The 19129-nt window shown below is 37.9% G+C and overlaps 1 long non-coding RNA gene and 1 pseudogene across 2 annotated transcripts in view; one reads left to right on the top strand and one right to left on the bottom strand.

Annotated features, from left to right (window-relative positions):
• Positions 1-19129, top strand: part of LOC147577543 (uncharacterized) — a 544234-nt gene that overhangs the window by 292942 nt on the left and 232163 nt on the right. The gene's annotated exons all lie outside the window — the stretch shown is intronic.
• On the bottom strand, positions 18334-18827 carry LOC112849806 (gametocyte-specific factor 1 pseudogene; annotated as a pseudogene).

Below are 19129 nucleotides of genomic sequence, written 5' to 3' on the forward strand. Positions count from 1 at the left end.
TTCTAAGTTTTCTGCTATATTAGTATAGTAGCTGTGGACACAAGATGATCAGTATGCAAAGGAGGCAACTCTTTTGAAAATATTTAAAATCCCTTTATAAAATTTGCTTTGGAGAAAAAAAAATGTGCAAGTGGTTTTTTTATTTATTTTTTTAAGTTTATTTATTTTGAGAAAAAGAGAGAGTGTTAATGGGTACGGGCAGAGAGGGAGAGAGAGAAACCTAAGCAGGCTCCACTTTGTACAGAGCCCGACATGGGGCTTGCTTGATCCCACAAACCATGAGATCATGACCTGAGCCGAAATCAAGAGTTGAACACTCAACCGACTGAGCCACCCTGGTGCCCCAATTATGCAGGATTTAAAAGCATGAAGTGAATGTCTTTTCTTTCCTCTGTTTAGTGCGATCCTCCCTTTCTTCAGTCTCATATGTAGCTGAATACAAAAACAACACCACTGCCTTAGCTCAGGCTGCTATAACAAAATGCTGAAGACTGGGTTCTTCAAACAACAGACATTTATTTCTCCCTCTTCCCTGGAGGCTGGAAAGTCCAAGATCCAAGTGCTGGCAGGTGTCTGGTGAGGCCCTCTTACTGGTTTGCAGACAGGTGACGTCTTGTTCTAACCTCACAGCAGAAAGAAAGAGGACTCTGGTCTCTTCCTCTTCTTATAAGGACACTAATTACATCACAAACCCTCAGGGACTCTACCCTTATGATTTCACCTACACCTGATTACATCATAAAGACTCCACCTCCAAGTGCCATCATTTCGAAAACTAGGTCTTCAACATATGAATGGCGACCAGAGTGGGAGGGCAGACATTCAGCCCATAGCAAGAAGCAAGTGCATATTTTGTTTTCTGTTTTACATGTTTCATCCAGTTTGGTTTTTATATGAGAAATAGTGCAGAACCTTGTCCCCAAGAGCCTGAGGATTCTGCCACTGAGTGACATGGTGACCACTGAAGGGATGAGGACAGGCACCTAGCATACTCTGGGCCTGATTCTAATGGAGAACTTCTGCTTTCATCTATTTTTATATTGGGATTTCCAGTAACATGTCATTTAAGTGAAGAGTTTTACTATTCAGGTGAAAAGAAACGAACATTGGAAAACCACAGGTGTAGCGGTGTAGTGCCTCATCTGGGATCTGCTCCAGACAGCCTTGCGACTCAAAGTTGTGTGACCTTGGGCACATCTTGGGACCTCCAGAAGCCTGAGTCTTTCCTTGTGGCCAGGCTCTCCCGTAGAGTTGCAAGGGGTGGTAAATGCCTATGCACTTCATATTGCGGTCAAAGAATCAAAGATGGGCACAAAGATGGGTATTTGTAGACCTTGGCTTTTTAACCATTTCGCCAGTCTTATCTGTGTAAGCCAGGTGACTGTAATGAACATGAAGTCGGTATCTGTATCCCTTATCATTTACTAGGTTTGAGACACAGAGTGGAGGTTTCATAAACATTTTGTGAAGGAATTAGTAAATGAACAGACACAGGTACAGTAGAAATGGAAAATTGCTGTGGTGCCTGGCTGACTCAGTTGGTTGAGCATCTGAGTCTTGATTTTGGTTCTGGTCATGATCCCAGGGTGATGGAATTGAGCCCTGTGTCAGGATCCATGCTGAGCGTGCAGCCAGCTTGAGATTCTCATTCTGTCTCTCTTTCTCTCTCTCTCTCTCTCTCTCTCTCCTCTCTCTCTCTCCCCACCCCGTCTCTTCTGTCTCTTGTTCTCTCTCTCTAAAATTAAATTAAATTAAATTAAATTAAATTAAATTAAATTAAATTAAAAATTTAAAAAAAAAATTGGAAAGTTGGGACCAGATACAGACTCCTGGACTTAAAATGCCACTGGGATTTGGATATCCCAAAGTGGCTAGGGGACATTTTACTGCTGTCTCACAGGCTCCTATTCCAGGGGCAGCAGAACTGCCAAGATGTGTAATAGGTCCACACTCCTTTGGGTTTAGGCAGCGGTGAGGAGAATCTGCTGGGGACAGTGGCCCTTGCGCAGAGCCCTTCTGGAGCTGTTGTGGAAGGGCTGTTCATCTGTTGATTAAATATGGATGCGGCACAAGTGAAGACTCGGATAAAGCAGGACAATGAGATAACGGATTAGAGATATCTGAAAAATATCTTATGCTATTTAATGTGCATCAAGGAAGTTTTCCATCTAGCTAATAATTTTTATGGCTAAGTATAGTTTAAGGTATACTGATTCCCAAATGAGCTCCATCTGTCTTTTGTGGGCCAGGTGAGTGGCTCCTAACTCTGGGAGCACTCAGAGCTTTGTGTTTTTTTTTTTTTCAACGTTTATTTATTTTTGGGACAGAGAGAGACAGAGCATGAACGGGGGAGGGACAGAGAGAGAGGGAGACACAGAATCGGAAACAGGCTCCAGGCTCTGAGCCATCAGCCCAGAGCCCGACGCGGGGCTCGAACTCACGGACCGCGAGATCGTGACCTGGCTGAAGTCAGACGCTTAACTGACTGCGCCACCCAGGCGCCCCTCAGAGCTTTGTCTTTGATGGTAATTTGCTTTCTGGCTTTTTTCTGGTGGTAGAATTTCCTCTGAACTCTGGCCTTTGGTCTTCTGTCCTCAGTTTGGAGTTCTACCTTACCTGTAATGAAGAGTGTGAACATATTCCACGAACCCCAGCCTCTGATGTCCTCATACATCCTCACTAGTCCCACCCCCCCACCCCACTTCTTTGTCAGTTGTATTGAGTATATACTTCAGGCAACCAAACCAATCATAACGTAAGACCTTTCTGTGAGAACATAAACCCAGATAAAAATTGAGGTCTGAGAACTTACGTTTTTTTAATCTCTAAAATAGACACGAGGCTTGAATCTCATACTCTATAGAATCTACAGAATATAGAGTTATCACTAACAGTACACACCATAGCAGACATTACTAAATCGTACATTTCTTGGGTTGCGTGTTACCTCTGCTTAATGCTTGAATCAAGATTATCTTTCACTTTTCTTCTTCTCCAAGTACATATAACAGTTTTGTAGTTAACGTCACTATTCACTAGGCATAGTGAATGCCTTTTATCAGAATAAAATTCTCCCCCTGAATAACATTTCATCCTTCCCTTTGCATATTCTCATCAGAGTCTTCTAACAGCCATCAGTGGCTGGCATCATCATCATCCACACTTTATAGATGAGGCAAAAAGGACTTAAGGAGAGTAGACGATGTGTTCTTCTGATAAGAAATGTTGGCTGTGGGCAGTTATTAGGCCTGCCTGTGCTGTGGAACCAAGTATTGCCAAACCAGCATCAAGGATAATACTCACATTTAAAATTTTTATTTTAGGGGCGCCTGGGTGGCGCAGTCGGTTAAGCGTCCGACTTCAGCCAGGTCACGATCTCACGGTCTGTGCGTTCGAGCCCTGCGTCAGGCTCTGGGCTGATGGCTCGGAGCCTGGAGCCTGTTTCCGATTCTGTGTCTCCCTCTCTCTCTGCCCCTCCCCCGTTCATGCTCTGTCTCTCTCTGTCCCAAAAATAAATTAAAAAAACGTTGAAAAAAAATAAAATTTTTATTTTATTGGGACATCTGTGTCATGTAAAGTAACAAAAGACTCAAAATAGAACTTAACGGAGTGAACACTGGACCATGTTCCCTGGTCCTAAAGAACGTTCCGGTGTACCTGTCGTCTCCCGAAACAACCGTTTTCTGATACGTGGCCAGTTCTCTCTCACTTGCGAAGAGCAGTTCTGTCAGCCCAAGGAAAAAGATCTTTCAGTATAATTTCCTACCCTGACCACCTGTCTTTTTCCATATTTAGACATAATTTGTGCTGCTAAATAAGGTTGCCCCCTGGCCGTTGAGACTAAACTCTGAATTTCAAACAGACACTTTGTTTATCACTGCCTTAAGTCATTAGCTCTGAGGATGACAAGACTGGTTATTTTGAGTATAAAAAAAATTTGGTAAACAGACAGGAGGAAGAACTTTTCCCTCCTTATTTAATGCCCCTGAGTGAAACCTCAGGATGTTGCCATCTGAATGTCACGGCCACCCTGTCATAGCCTCACCAGTTGAGCTTTCTGAGCTTGCTCTTGGATGAAGACTGGCACTCCAGTGCCGTAACCACGGGGCCCACAGATGGCGGCCTGCCAGCGCCACATCTGAGGCGTCCGGGGTTTGCAGGACTCGACTGCTTTCCATTCCTGCTCTTTAGTGGCTTTCCTCCTTCACCACCTCTGAGAAAGCCACAGTGTCCAAAAGAAGGAAGCAGTCCAGCATCAACAGTCAGGGGCCCCCACAGCCTCTCACCACTTTCCCTTCACCCTTTCCTCCATCTGTGAGTCAAGAATACAGAATTAAAAAAAAAAAAAATTCTTCCATTAGTCCAAGCCCTGCCTATGCTTTTGGCATTTTTGCACACTGTTAATGGTATAGAGAGAACAGTCCCTTGTCTTATCCCATTTCCCTTATTTTTACCCTGCCTTAGACTTACTTTGTCCTTTCAAGTAGTGACCTAACACTATACACTATATGTAATAATTTCCTCCAGTCCCTTTTTTCCTCCAGCATGGTCTTGCTTTCCTTTGGGAAGCACTTGCTAACATAATGCTAACTAGTTAGCACTGTTTGTGATTGTTTATACAAATATTCATGATGTGTATCTGCATGTGTGTGTACACACCAAAAATTTATACAACTGTGTATGTGTGTGAATACACACATGCTGTCCACAAAAATACACAGTATATATTCATCTTTCATTTTGTTAGATTAACAGCTATTTTTAGCCTCCCTTTCCAAAGGCTAACCTTTGGTAACATTTTTGATTCAATGACGGAGTTGCCCATAACAACCTGCCCATTTACCACAATGTCATTCCGGTTATTGAGAGAGTGGCACTATTCTAACTTTACTCTGGTGATTTGAAGGTTTAGCAATGATTCTGCCATACTGTTTTATTTTGCGTCATCTCAGAACTAGAAGTTGGAAGGTTCAGAATGCCAAGAGACGATAAAGACTGTAATAACCATTTCCGGATGCATGAGTATGTCAATTCCAATTGTGGAGAGACCTTGTAACAAGGAACCAGTAAATGCGTCTAGAAATAATGGAATAAAATTTACAGGTAGAGCCTGGGTTCTTCCTGCCTATTAGGAAGAGCTCAGGAGTAAAGGAGCCTTGAACATGTTTATACTACATGATTCATATATAGCCTAAAATAATTGTAATAAATCTGAGAAAAAAAATAATATAATCCTAAAAAAAATACTGAGGGAAAGACAGTAAACGTATGTCTTTCTGACCAAAAAAAAAAGAGGAAAGATCCAAACGGATACTAGAAGTTCTGCTATTAGGCTTGAGAAATACCAAGATGACTAAAATACTGTACCAACCCTGAGAAAGCCCACATTCTGGTTTGGGAGAAAGAGAAATAAATAATTACAATCTAGACACATGACCCAAATTCTTAAAAATGTTGACCAAGAGCCATTAGCTCTCTTGGGAAAGTTGTAGGATTTTTTTTCCAGAAAGGAGTTAAATATAACTCCTTCCTACGTGTGAGAAAAGGAGGTAGGGCAGCACCCTGAAGAAGACATTCCTTCCTGTAGGCTCTACCTTTAGATGTGTCTGTTCACCAGATTCTTTCCTTATGAATGCAGCTCGGAGCAGTCATCTTTGCTCCGGCCTCCAACTCCAGATTTTTACTAATTTTAAATACTTTTCCTAGAACATCATTTTTTCCCTCAGTTATTACTTTTATGTTTGTTTCTCTTGGCTTCTATCCCATTTCTGAGTTGTCTGCCCACTACAAGCACAAAGTGATAGCTTATTTAATAATGACTTATTTTCATAAAATACTTGTCAGATTTTGATAGTTCTGTATATGTTTTCTATCTTTATGCGTGTGTGTGTGTGTGTATGTGTCTGTATTAAAACAAGTCTGCTTATTGAAAGGATCTGAAAATAATAATAACTCTTTCAACATTTAACAAATTTTCAGGATGTTAACAATGTGAAACATGAAGAATTCACTTCAAAAAATCCAGACTTTTCTAGATCATTCCAACATCATGCTACTTTCAGACTTGGTTAACACTTGCTCTTTTCATCTAAATGAATGACCCAGATTCTGAATACCACTCTCTTCTGGGCCCATGGTTGGGAGTTTTGGTTTGGCTCACTCTCAGCTCAAGGAAGGTCAGGCAGGCAGGTCCTGTAACCATGCCCTGTGCCCAAGGGCACGTGGCGTAAGAGCCCACCTCTGTTCCCAACACCAGAATGACTGCCAAGCACCACACTGAAGGCCACTTTTATGGTTGCCATTTGTTTTCAGGGTGATTCTATTTATCAAGCTATTGATCACCTATATCCCAGAGAATGATGTACTTCAATTCCTCAACTCTATTAATGAAAACTGCTTTTGGTGATACCGTTTGATGATGAGCATTAAAGACATGTTGAAACACTGCCAAATTAGAAGGTTTGGTAGAACATGTGGTATATGTATCTGGGAATATGATTTGCCCCATGAGCATCTGTAAGGGAAATTTTTTACTTTGAACATTCTGAATCTGAACCATGGTACCAAAAATGTCACAGTTGGGTTTTGGTACAAACAGAAAAAAATTAATTGAGGAAAAAGACTCTACAGACTAAGTTATCTAAAGTTTTCTAAACAGTTAATTTAAACATATATGAAAATTCTTTAACTGCAGTAAATCCAAAGCTGCAGAACCACTGTGTGGTCCTGAGGTTTATTATTAATTCTTCCATCTAGGGTATTGATGAAACATTTAACTGGGAGAGATTTCTTTTTAAGGCACTGTTTTCTATATCTGTATGAGACTTTCTTGTTTCTGTGTCCCCACTTGATCTTCTTTCTATGCTCAGTGCCAACCCTTGTGCTATGGTAATCTGCATTGAACTAAAAGGTTGCATGCATAAAATAGTTGATGCATTTGATATATTACTTGCAAAAATTTGCTCAGAGTGTGATTGCTTCAAGCACATGAGTTGTATTTTTTGTTTGTTGGGTGTCTTTAAGTCCTATTAGCTACTGGAAAAAATCCATTTATAGAGAGAATTGTCTCTTTTTCAGAGCTTTCTAACTCTTCATAGCAGGTCTTGGTGCCATGGGGCAGAGGTGAAAATAGATGTGAGAAGGCATACTTTATCAACTGCCTTGACAATTAAAGGAAAAACCCTTTATATTCTAAATGAAAAGTCATCCCACACTACTTTGAAAGTAACCAGAAAGTAAATGCCTTCAATGCCTGGATAATTCATGGCTCTGTAAATGTATTTTCAGCTAGTTTAACTTTTTGCAAATCTAACCTAACTACATATTTTACCTTTTTAATTTTATTTAAATTTTATTTAAATCATCTGTCATAAAATAACAATAAAAATAATATCTTAATACAGATCAGACACTGTTGTAGATATCATCAGGCCCCAGATGATATCTAATAAATTATACTCAGCGTATTGTACTAAGTAATGCAACAAGAAATTTGATGAATTAAAACTATTACTGTGGGACACCTGAGTGGCTCAGTGGGTTAAGCATTCGACTCTGGTTTGGGCTCCGGTCATCATCTCAGAGTTCATGAAATCAAGCCTCGCATTGGCCTCCATGCTCACAGTACTGACCCTGCTTGGGATTCTCTCTCTCTGCCCCTCCCCCACTCTCTCTCTGTCTCTCAAAATAAATAAATAAACATTTTTTAAAAACTATTATTTTAAACCATTTTTTTTATTGTAAAACCAATTTGAAGAGTATTAATTGAGGAAGAGGTATTTCAAAATAATCTCTAGTTTCTAAATATTTTGAAACCTGTGTCAGTCCAGAGGACATGGCTATCCTTTGTGGTTAGTCTTTTCTGTTCCAAAATCATGCTCATTTATGTAACTAAGGACACTTGTCTTAAAAAAGAACAATTATTACAGGATGAGGTCTTTATAAAGTAGAGTGCATTGTTGTGCTTTGTGCCTGATTGCTGTCATGTCTCAAACAAGAGATATCGAAATAAATGCCAGGTGATCTCATGAGGACATTTTGACTTCTGCTTTTGGACCTCTGGCATCCAGCATAACAAAACGCTAGTTGCTTTGATGTTGTGTCAACATGAGACGATCCTCAATTTTATTGTTTGCAAATGCTGGCCTCTTCCCCAAATACCCATTTTCCCTAATTATGAAGAATTCTTTCACATTGAAATAATCATCTTTTTATAATTGCAAATTAAAATTTAATATGTTTTGAAGATGATACCTCTGAATAGTGTAACAGTGGTGAATGGGAAGATTCTTTTTATTCATCCGTGCCCAACTCAAGACCTTGGCTCCCTGGAATTTAAGACATCTGGCTAAAGAAAAGTTACTTATAGTAATCTGTGTCCATACTTTGCTCATAAAGTGCCTTTTAAGATAAATTTATAATTTACCTTTACTAAATGTATTTTTTTGGGAGTAGTGATTCACCACAGGTTTTCTAGTTATTGGAAATATATTAACTTTAATTTTAATTAACTTAAATTGAATTACTTTTGATATTGAAATGAAGACAGAAAGTATACATTTTTTTTTTATTTAAAAAAAAATTTTTTTTTCAACGTTTATTTATTTTTGGGACAGAGAGAGACAGAGCATGAACGGGGGAGGGGCAGAGAGAGAGGGAGACACAGAATTGGAAACAGGCTCCAGGCTCTGAGCCGTCAGCACAGAGCCCGACGCGGGGCTCAAACTCACGGACTGTGAGATCATGACCTGAGCCGAAGTCGGACGCTTAACCGACCAAGCCACCCAGGCGCCCCCAGAAAGTATACATTTTAAAGTAAAGGACCCCTTTTTCATAATAAAAGAAGAGATGTCAAGTAGTAGATAATTTGTTTTTTAAGGAACTGCTTTCCTCCGTTGCCAAAACAGATGGATTAATATACACAAAGAAAACCATCTCCTCTGTTCCAGCAAGTATCTGGTATGCAGCTAAAAGTTGCTTTTATTGAGTTTGTTTTAAAATGTATTTGCTTGCAAGTGCTACCTTTCTGATCAGGACAAAAACAGGGACTTTTGGCATCAAACAAGTTTCTCTAAATTGTGTCCCACCTAGAATTAGAACAGATTTATCTAGAGCAGATTTATTATTCTTTCTGGAATCTGAACATAAGATCTACAATTTGACATCCCTTTTCACTTCATCTTCCTCCCCTAATTTACCCTCCCCTGTTTATGACACAGGTTGCTTCCATGTGATCATTCATCCATAAAGATTTCACAAAGTACCTTGCCATGTTACTGTTTTACAGAGTACCTTACAGTTCCACTGTTTATTAAAACTTCTAAACTTTATGACTGGGATACACTTTTTATAATACGTATTGTGATACACGGAGGCTTATATTTTAATTCTTTTTTTCTCTTATTTTCTTTTTTCCCTGTCTTCCTTCTTCCCTTCCTTCCTTCTTTCCTTCTTTCTTTCTATGTTTTAGTTATTGACTTTTCAAGTAGAATCCCAAGGAATTCTACTAATGTGAAATTTATTTTTCCTTGCTCGGTTTCTCAATAAGCCTTTTTTAGATACACTAACATTTTTGTTGTTTGACTTGATTTTTTTTATGTTGAAAGTTGATCTTAATATGATCTATTAAAAATATAAAATTAATATTGCATTAAAGAAATTATATGTATGGCTATTACATTTTTAAATGTTGTAAAACTTAATATAGCTCCACTCATTCTACTAGTAGCTTTTAAAACTGAGTTCCTTAATTAAAAAGAGAACATTTTAAACACACCAATAAAAATGCTGAGCATCTGAAAATCTTAAAATGTCTACATGCTTGGCCCTTATTGCTTGAATAACATTCAAGATGGTTTACATATTTTAAATTGTCATAACTCTTATTCTTAAATTAGTCATGGCTTAAAAGTAACCTTTATGTTACTTGCTCTGTTATACTTTGGTATGAAATTCTTGCTACTGGTAAATACCCTTGCCGTTTTAGCTTGGGTTCTCTCTTTGGCTGTCAGAATATTGTGCTTTGGGACAATATTCAGATTTTTCTCAAAACCTTTTTTCTAAGGAGTTGATTTTTAGAAGTTAATCCCTTCAGATTTTGAACTTAATCGACAGAGACCTTTTGGTATGAAACGGAAAAAAACGCAGCCATTTTATGATCATTATAAGGCCATTCTGAGACAACTACATTAAATATTATTATTTCAAGAAACTATATGTTCTCACCATTTGAGGATTAAACTTCACCACAAATTCTGTCATAAGAAAAAGCTTATGTCTCTGGTAATGTTTACTTATCACTTAGTGGAAAAATGCATCATATTTCATGTACTTTAATCACTGCAGGAATGTTTATTCCCAATAAAAAATCAAAATGCCCTTAGGATTCTAATATAATCACATGTTTAAACTGTACCACAGACATCCCAAGTGCTGACTCATTGGTTTCTGAAAGTCCCCGCCTGGAAATGAACGGAGCTCACAAAAAAAAAAAAAAAAAGTTATAAATGAAAAACACACACACACACACACACATTTGGCACTATCATGAAAATCCCTTGAACAAGTATAATCTTTAATCTATAAATTTTAATTCCAAATTTTGAGCAAGCCTCAGAATATGGATTGAAATGGTATTACTGATAATCTTTTTTAAAGGTTTATTAAGTAAAAATATCTGAATTTCCTTTTTTATAACACGGCAATCACACAGAAATTTATCTTAAAGTCCATTTTTTACAGGCCTAATTATAGTAAAAAAATTAGAAATAATCAAAATGTTGGACACTGAGGTTCTGATTAAATACATTGTGGCATTGAATAAATATTAATAATGTAGACTATCATTTTTCCTAATTTTTTACATGTGATATATAAAAAAATGTAAATATCTTTGAAAATTATTTCAAAGGAGAGTGCATTTCATCTTGTAGATATGTATCACTTGTGTAAATGTAACTCTTAACTTTTTTTTAATATTTATTTATTTATTTTGAGAGGGAGAGAGAGAGCATGTGGGGAGGGGCAGAGAGAGAGCTAGAAAAAGAGAATCCGAAGCAGACTCCGCACTGCCATTGCAGAGCCTGATGCAGGCCAGTCTCCTGAACATTGAGATCACGACCTGAGCCAGAATCAACAGTGGAAGCTTAACTGACTAGCCCACCCAGGTGCCCTTTACATGGAGCTGTTCTTGCCCTTTAAATTAGAGCTGTTCATGATACCCTAAAATTTCGTGTGAATGTAGAATAATGCCTGCTATGCTAAATTTTTTTGCTTGTTACTGTAGTGTTACTCTAAAGAGCCAACTGACCTTAAGATGTCAGAGGCTATGCTGTATCTGCAGATACGATACACAATCCTGGGTGTGAATCAACCAGCCAGTCAGTATACACATATGTAATAAGAGTTGGCCATACATTTATTACTGAGTGAGGTGTGGTAGGATCACTGTTGTTTAAAACATAATCTTGCCTTCTGAGAGTTTACAACTAAGTTGGAAAGAGAAGAACCATAAAATGATAGCAAATTAATATGTAATCTGGATAAACGATGAAATGACTAGACCAAACCAACTTGAGTGTGTCCGTGGAGGCTTATAGAGAGGTAAGGTTGGAAAAAAAAAGAGTCTGTTTTGTAAAATTTAGGGAAGTATAGATAAGATATAGACTGTTAATATTTCCATCCAATATCTGTCTTTTTTTTTTACTGTTTTTTAAATTGTTTTTAAGTTTTTTTCATGTGACATAAACATTTGTTCATCACATTATAACATTTTATTGATTGCCTAATGTTGTATCATCTGTTTCGTCAGCTTTTGGTCCTTTTCATTGAACTGCTAAAGGGTTTTGAGAAGATAGTTTTGTTTAACAAAGCTTACCTGTGTACATAGAGGAGATTTCATATGATGGTGGAGACTCATTTATTCAATTTATTGAGCATCTGTTTTATGTCAGATACTGTCCTGGGTCCTGGTAATGCATAATAAAACAAAAAGACAAATTCTCTGTCATTGTGGAGTCTACATCTTAGTGATGGAAGTGAGTAATAAACAATGAGTAGGTAGACTATAACTGTGTGTTAAGTAATGAAAATAATAAAGAGAAAAAATAAAGCAGGAAAATGGGGGTATAGAAATGTTAGGAAGAGTCTATCCTCAGCAATCAGACAACAAAAAGAAAGGCATCCAGATTGACAAGAAAGAAGTAAAACTTTCACTATTTGCAGATAACATGATACTCTACATAGAAAAACCTGAAAGACTCCACCAAGAAAATCGCTAGAATTAATACAAATTCAGTAAAGTCACAGGATATAAAGTCAACAGAAATTTGTTGTATTTCTATATACCAGTAGTGAAGCAGCAGAAAGAGAATTGGAGGGGTTAAATTCCATTTAAATTGCACCCAAACAATAAAATACCTAGGAATAAACATATCCAAAGAGGTGAAAGACCTGTACTCTGAAAACTATAAAACAATGAAGAAAAAACTGAGGACGACACAAAAAAATGAAAAGACATTCCATGCTCTTGGATCAAAGAACAGACATTGTTAAAATATGTATATTACTCAAAGCAATCCATACATTTAATGCAATCCCTATCAAAATACCAACAGCATTTTTCACAGAAGTACAACAATTCTAAAATTTTTATGGAACCACAACAGGCCCCAAATAGCCAAAGCAACCTAGAAAAGGAAAAGCACAGCTGTAGGCATCACAATACCAGATTTCAAGTTATATTACAAATATGTAATAATCAAAACAGTATGGAACTGGCACAAAAATAGACATAAAGATCAATAGGACAGAATAGAAAACCCAGAAATGAACCTGCAACTGTATGGTCAATTAGTTTTTGACACAGCAGGGAAGAATATCCAATGGGAAAAAGACAGTCTCTTCAACAAATGGTATTGGGAAAACTGGGCAGCATCATACAAAAGAATGAAACAGGAACACTTTTTTACACCATATACAAAAATAAATTCAAAATGGATTAAAGACTTAAATGTATGGCATAAAACCATTAAATTCCTAGAAGAGAACATAGGCAGTAACCTCTTTCTAGATATGTCTCTGGAGGCAAGGGAAACAGAAGCAAATATAAACTATTGGGACTTCATCAAAACAAAAAGCTTCTGCACAGTGAAGGAAACAATCAACAAGACTAAAAGTCAACCGATTGAATGGGAAAAGATATTTGCAAATGACGTATCTGATAAAGGGTCAGTATCCAAAATATGTAAATAATTTCTAAAACTCAACACCCCCAAAATGAATAATCCAATTAAAATGGGCAGAAGACATGAATAGACATTTTTCCAAAGAAGCCATATAGATGGTCAACAGACACATGAAAACATGCTCAATATCACTCATTATCAGAGAAACACAAATCAAAACTACAATGTGATATCACCTCACATCTGTCAGAATGGCTAAAATCAACAACACAAGAAACAACAGTTGCTGACAAGGATGTGGAGAAAGGGGAACATTTTTGCACTGTTGGCGGGAAACAGTGCAGCCACTCTGGAAAACAGTATGGAGGTTCCTCAAAAAGTTAAACATAGAACTGCCATATGATCCAGCAATTGCACTGCTAGGTATTTACCCAAAATATACAAAAAACACTAATCCAAAGGGATAAATGCACCTTAATGTTTATAGGAGCATTATCTACAATAGCCAAACTATGGAAACAGCCCAAAAGCCATTGATTAATGAATGGATAAAGAAGTAGTGATACACACACACACACACACACACACACACACACACACACACACAATGGAATATTACTCTTGCCACTTGCAATGATGTGGATAGAGGTAAAGAATATTTTGCTAAGTGAAATAAGTCAGAGAAATACAAATACTGTATAATTTCATTCATATGTGGAATTAAAAACAAAATGAATGAGCAAAAGGGAAAGAGAACGAGAGAGAAAGGCAAACCAAGAAACAGACTCCAAACCATAGAGAACAAACTGATGGTTACCAGAGGTGGTAGGGGGATGGGTAAAACAGGTGATGGGGATTAAGATGTGTACTTATGATGAGCACTGGATGTTGTATGGAAGTGTTGAATCACTGTATTTTACACCTGAAACTAATTTTTAAAAACATTATTTTAATGTTTATTTATTCTTCTACAGAGAGAGAGAGGCAGACTGCAAGCAGGGGAGGGGCAGAGAGAGAGGGAGAGGTGGAATCGGAAGCAGGCTCCAGGTTCTGAGCTGTCAGCACATAGCCTGATGCAGGGCTTGAACCAACGAACTGTGAGATCATGGCCTGAGCCGAAGTCAGACCCTTAACTGACTGAGCCACCCAGGAGCCCCTATACCTGAAACTAATCTTAACACTGTATGTTAACTAACTGTAATTTAAATAAAAACTAAAAGAAAAAAAAACACGGGGGGGGGGGAGAAAGAAATGTTAGGAGGAGGATAAAAATTATAGATAGGTTAGCCAGTGAGGGCTTCACTGAGGAGGTAACTCTTGAGTAAAAATCTGGAAAGTGTGAGGGGCTAGCCATGTGTATCTGGGAGAACATTCCAGGGAAGAGAAACAGAAGGCTATTTTCTTTACTACAAGTGGCTGTTCACACAAGGCTTGCACTTAGCTTTCAAGGTAGGGAAGGAGGGGGCAAGAAGCAAACATTCATTGCTTAAGGAGAAAGAAGGACTAACTTTGCTTTAGCAAACATCTTATTTCTATATTCTAGGTAATGTCGTCTTATATCTAAAAATTCCAGTATTTTAAAACAAAATACTAATTCATTCCAACCATAAAACTTCTACTGAAAGTTTTTTCTAGAGACTGTGGCAAATATTTCTTGTGTGTGAGTTTGCTTGGTATAGTCGAAAGTGAAGATGAACCAAAATGGTGTAAAAAAATGTAATAGCAACCTGGAGAGTTGGGGTGAGATGATCAAACTTCACTTGTCATTAGGAAAAACAATTAAATTTGCCTCAACACTAAGATATTCTGAAAACATTTCAATTTCTGGAGAGATGGAACTATCCCAACTAAGTAAATTACTGTTTGTGCGGGAGTACCTGATTATAGAAATCTATTAGCAAAGGGCTGGTATTTTTGTTTCTTTGTTTTGTTTTGTTTGTGTGTGTGGTGTTTTCTTTCTTTCTTTCTTTTTTTTTTTTTTTTTGTCTTTTGTGGTTTTTGTTTGTTTGTTTGTTTTACAACTGATAAACTCCTAAAACAAACAAACAAATTGTATTAAAACACACCTCATGCCTTTTTTGAAGAGTATATAATGTTTCGCATGTGTTTGGCAATTCTGATCATATATATGAGAAGGGATAATGTTAATATTTAATTGAGAGTGCTGTGAACCAAAAATAATTATGATTATGTAAATAGCCTGATGAAAGTGCCAAAAATCCTTAGCTAACATAGTATGATTAAGATATATACTAGGGGCGCCTGGGTGGCTCAGTCGGTTGAGCGACCGACTTTGGCTCAGGTCATGATCTCACAGTTTGTGAGTTCGAGCCCCGCGTCAGGCTCTGTGCTGACAGGTCGGAGCCTGGAGCCTGCTTCAGATTCTGTGTCTTCCGCTCTCTCTGCCCTTCCCCCACTCATGCTCTGTCTCTCTCTGTCTCAGAAATAAATAAACATTAAAAAAAAGAAAAGAAAAGAAAAGAAATATAATAGCAGAGGCGCCTGGGTGCCTCAGTCAGTTCAGAGCCCGACTCTTGATTTTGGCTCAGGTTATGATCCCAAGGTGATGGGATTGAGCCCTGTGTCAGGTTCTATGCTAAGCGTGGAGCCTGTTTGAGAGTCTCCCTCTGTCCCTCTGCCCCCTCTGCCACCCATCAAAAAAAAAAAAGGGGGGGGATACCTGAGTGGTTCAGTCGGTTGAGCATCTGACATCAGCTCAAGTCATGATCTCACAGCTTGTGAGTTCGAGCCCCGCGTCAGGCTCTGTGCTGACAGCTCAGAGCCTGGAGCCTGCTTCATATTCTGGGTCTCTCTCCCTCTCTGTCCCTCTCCCACTCATGCTGTCTCTCTTTGTCTCTCAAAAATAAAAATAAACATTAAAAATTTGTAAAAAATATATATATAGTGGCAGATAGATAAGTAGCTTTTGCCTCAGTCCCTACTACAACCACAAAATAAGAGCATCTCTGTGAAGCACCCAGACGACTACACATTGGCATTGTGAAATGAAGTTTGACAGAGTAATAACGTGTCGTCCTTTCTGCTGATCCAGACCCTAGTGTTGGGTATTTACATATGCTTTCACTTTTCAAGCTACAGAACCATCATAAGATCTGCATAGAAATTGCTACTCTCTTTTAGATCCAAATGCCTGTAAATACAAACCAATTCCAAGCCATGACATAACATAGACATATTTTATGGATGTACCATGTTGTTGCTGGCTTGTAGCAGGACCTAGAGATCTGTGAAGTACACAGAGATTTTCAAACTGCTATTCCCTTCTTACACATTAATTTTTGGAAGTGTATCTAGTTTCTTTGATTTTCTATTGCAGTAGAATTTTCTATTCTATCTTAGTGTCTACATCATCATTTACATGAGCATTGCCAATGATTTAACCATGTTATAAGATTAATAAAATTCAGGTTTCCTATTAACAAATTAACCTTCCCCTCAGAGAAGTTAGCAGAAGAGAACATATATGTTCATGATTTCCACCCCACCCCCCCCCAACTAATTTCCACTTTAAAACCAGAGATATTTTCTCAAGGAGAGAAATTTTTCCAATAGAATTAATTGAAGAAGGTGATATTACAGTAACTACAGGCATGCAGAAATCAAATTGTTTTGGAGAAATCCTCTATTTCCTTACAGACTTTTGATTAAGCCATTCCATTTAATGTGTGATAGATTTAAAATAAGAGGAAGCAGAAATGCATCTGGTGCAGTTTTCAAATGTGCAGTTCTCTGCAACACTTGTATCACTAGACTCCTATGGGTTTGACAATTGGTATTATCTCCCTCCTCATTGAGTACTGTATTTCTCATTAGCATTATCAAGGTTCTGATAACTCCTACAGCAAAGATATCTGATTAACCTTCCTTCATCCAGTGTTTACCAAACTTATTTACTGAAGAGATACTTTTTTACATCACACCAATATTAACATGTTCTGAAACTACTGTTTATAGAGGAAAGTGCTGCTAAAATACTTTAGCATTTGCTGCTAGAATGAAATTCCTATCCAGTTAGCAAAGAAGGTTTCAGGTTTGTAAAACTTCAGTGGGCAGCTTGATGTTGGGTCTAGGATCGTGTAGAGCAAGCTGAATTATTGACCTTTTAGAAGTGGACAGTGAATTGTAATTGCTTACTTGCAAAACAGTGCACCTGGAACATATTTTAAGATCTAGATTCTTTGGAATTTTCTAGTACCATTTTGGAGTAGACAACTAAAATGTATATTTCATACTTTTGGTACTATGAAAATATTCTGAATGCAGGGACAGAAAGGTATTGAGCAGTATTTAATAGTACTGGTCCTGAACATGACAGGGGGTAGTATTTACTTACAAAGCATAATTTTCTGGGAGTCCCAAGGCTCATTAAGCTCCAGACTATCTTGTTCACTCCCTATCACTCAATGAAATTTCACTCCGGGAGCTCTTCCCCTCTTATTTGAATTAGATAATCAAAACAACCCTGTACTTCTCTATCTCGTGACTCTGCTTAGGCTTTTTCTCTTCCCAAAATGCCTTTTTCCTTTATGCCTCCATCACTGTTCATCAGAATCTTCTACTGCCTTCAAATGACCCTGACTCATTTTCTCCATGGTGGATAGCCCAGACCACTGCAAGGTAATCCTTATGTCCTAACAGGACTTGGCTTGCCTCTTTGTTATAACAGTCTATGAAATACTGCTGTTGGGAAACATGTATAATAGTCTACCAACATTATGAGGCTCTTTTCATAATCAAAGACCATGTTTTGCTTATGATAGTGTCTTGCATAGAGTAGATACTCAAAATTGAATGGCATGGCAACTTCAAAATTGGCCTTTATCATCATCTTCACATTATAAAGTCACATAGAAACCAGATTGAAAATTACATTCTGAGTTTCTGTTTATTAGTTTACTTACTGAAATATACACAGAGTACTTCACATGTAAACAAGAAATTTCTTTCTCTAGGACCAAAGCATTTTTAGTATATTTCTCTCTCTCTCTCTCTCTCTTTTCAGTTTTAAAGTCATAGACGGTTTATCTTTCTATAATTAGATTAGGAGGGAAAAAAATGAAGAACCCATTGGTAGCAGGAAGAAGCATGAGTCTTCTAGGATCTGGCATTTGAGGAGGTAGATATTCAGTTACTGTGCATTTCCATTGTCTTTCCATGGCAGAACATACAGCAGAGACTTGGGAACATGCATGCCTGAAGCCAGGTTACTCTAATGTTCCATAACTATGTTGCTTGCTTTCAGAGCTGTTGTTGCCACAGTAGTTGACTGTGTCCCAGGCAAATGGGATGCTGGTCTGTTCCCACAGATCTTTATCCTAGTCTTCATCACAAGGAGGGTACTGCCACGTGCTCCCAGCTAGAGTCCCTTGTTCAAGGTTTCTGGTTTTGTTGACAACATCCTGCTCAATACAACTTTTATTGTCACAGCTTGAAATGTGATGAATGATTTTGGGTCAAGGAACCTGGTGGAGGGAGACAAGTAGCCAATTTGTTTGCGACATCAGGATGATTCTTTCTGTTCCTGGTAAGATGATAGGGAAGTCTGTGGGCCCTGATCTAGTGGTTTTTATCATAGGGACATTATTATAGCTTTTCAGGGTCCAGGGAATCCATGTAGGTTTCTTCCACGTTGGAAATACAGGAGCTGAATCCAAGTGCTTGGTCGAGACATGCTCTCCCACAGTTGCTTTCTCCCCACATCCGCGACCCAGCTTTAGTATGTTTTTCTTACTGTCACGTGGTTCTAGCAACTTTTCAGCTGGTTGAAATTTTTTAAAAAATTTAAAGCAATAAGATACATATAACTACATACTCAAGTTTGTGTTTCGTATTCTCTCCAGGCATAGTTCTTCACTCTTTTCATAGTTAGAAATCTTTCTTTTTTAACTTTTGACTTTAAATAATTTCAGACTTGCAAAAGAGTT

This window comes from Puma concolor, chromosome C2, assembly GCF_028749965.1.
Source record: "Puma concolor isolate L17-30 chromosome C2, mPumCon1.1.hap2, whole genome shotgun sequence".
Taxonomy (NCBI): Eukaryota; Metazoa; Chordata; class Mammalia; order Carnivora; family Felidae; genus Puma; species Puma concolor.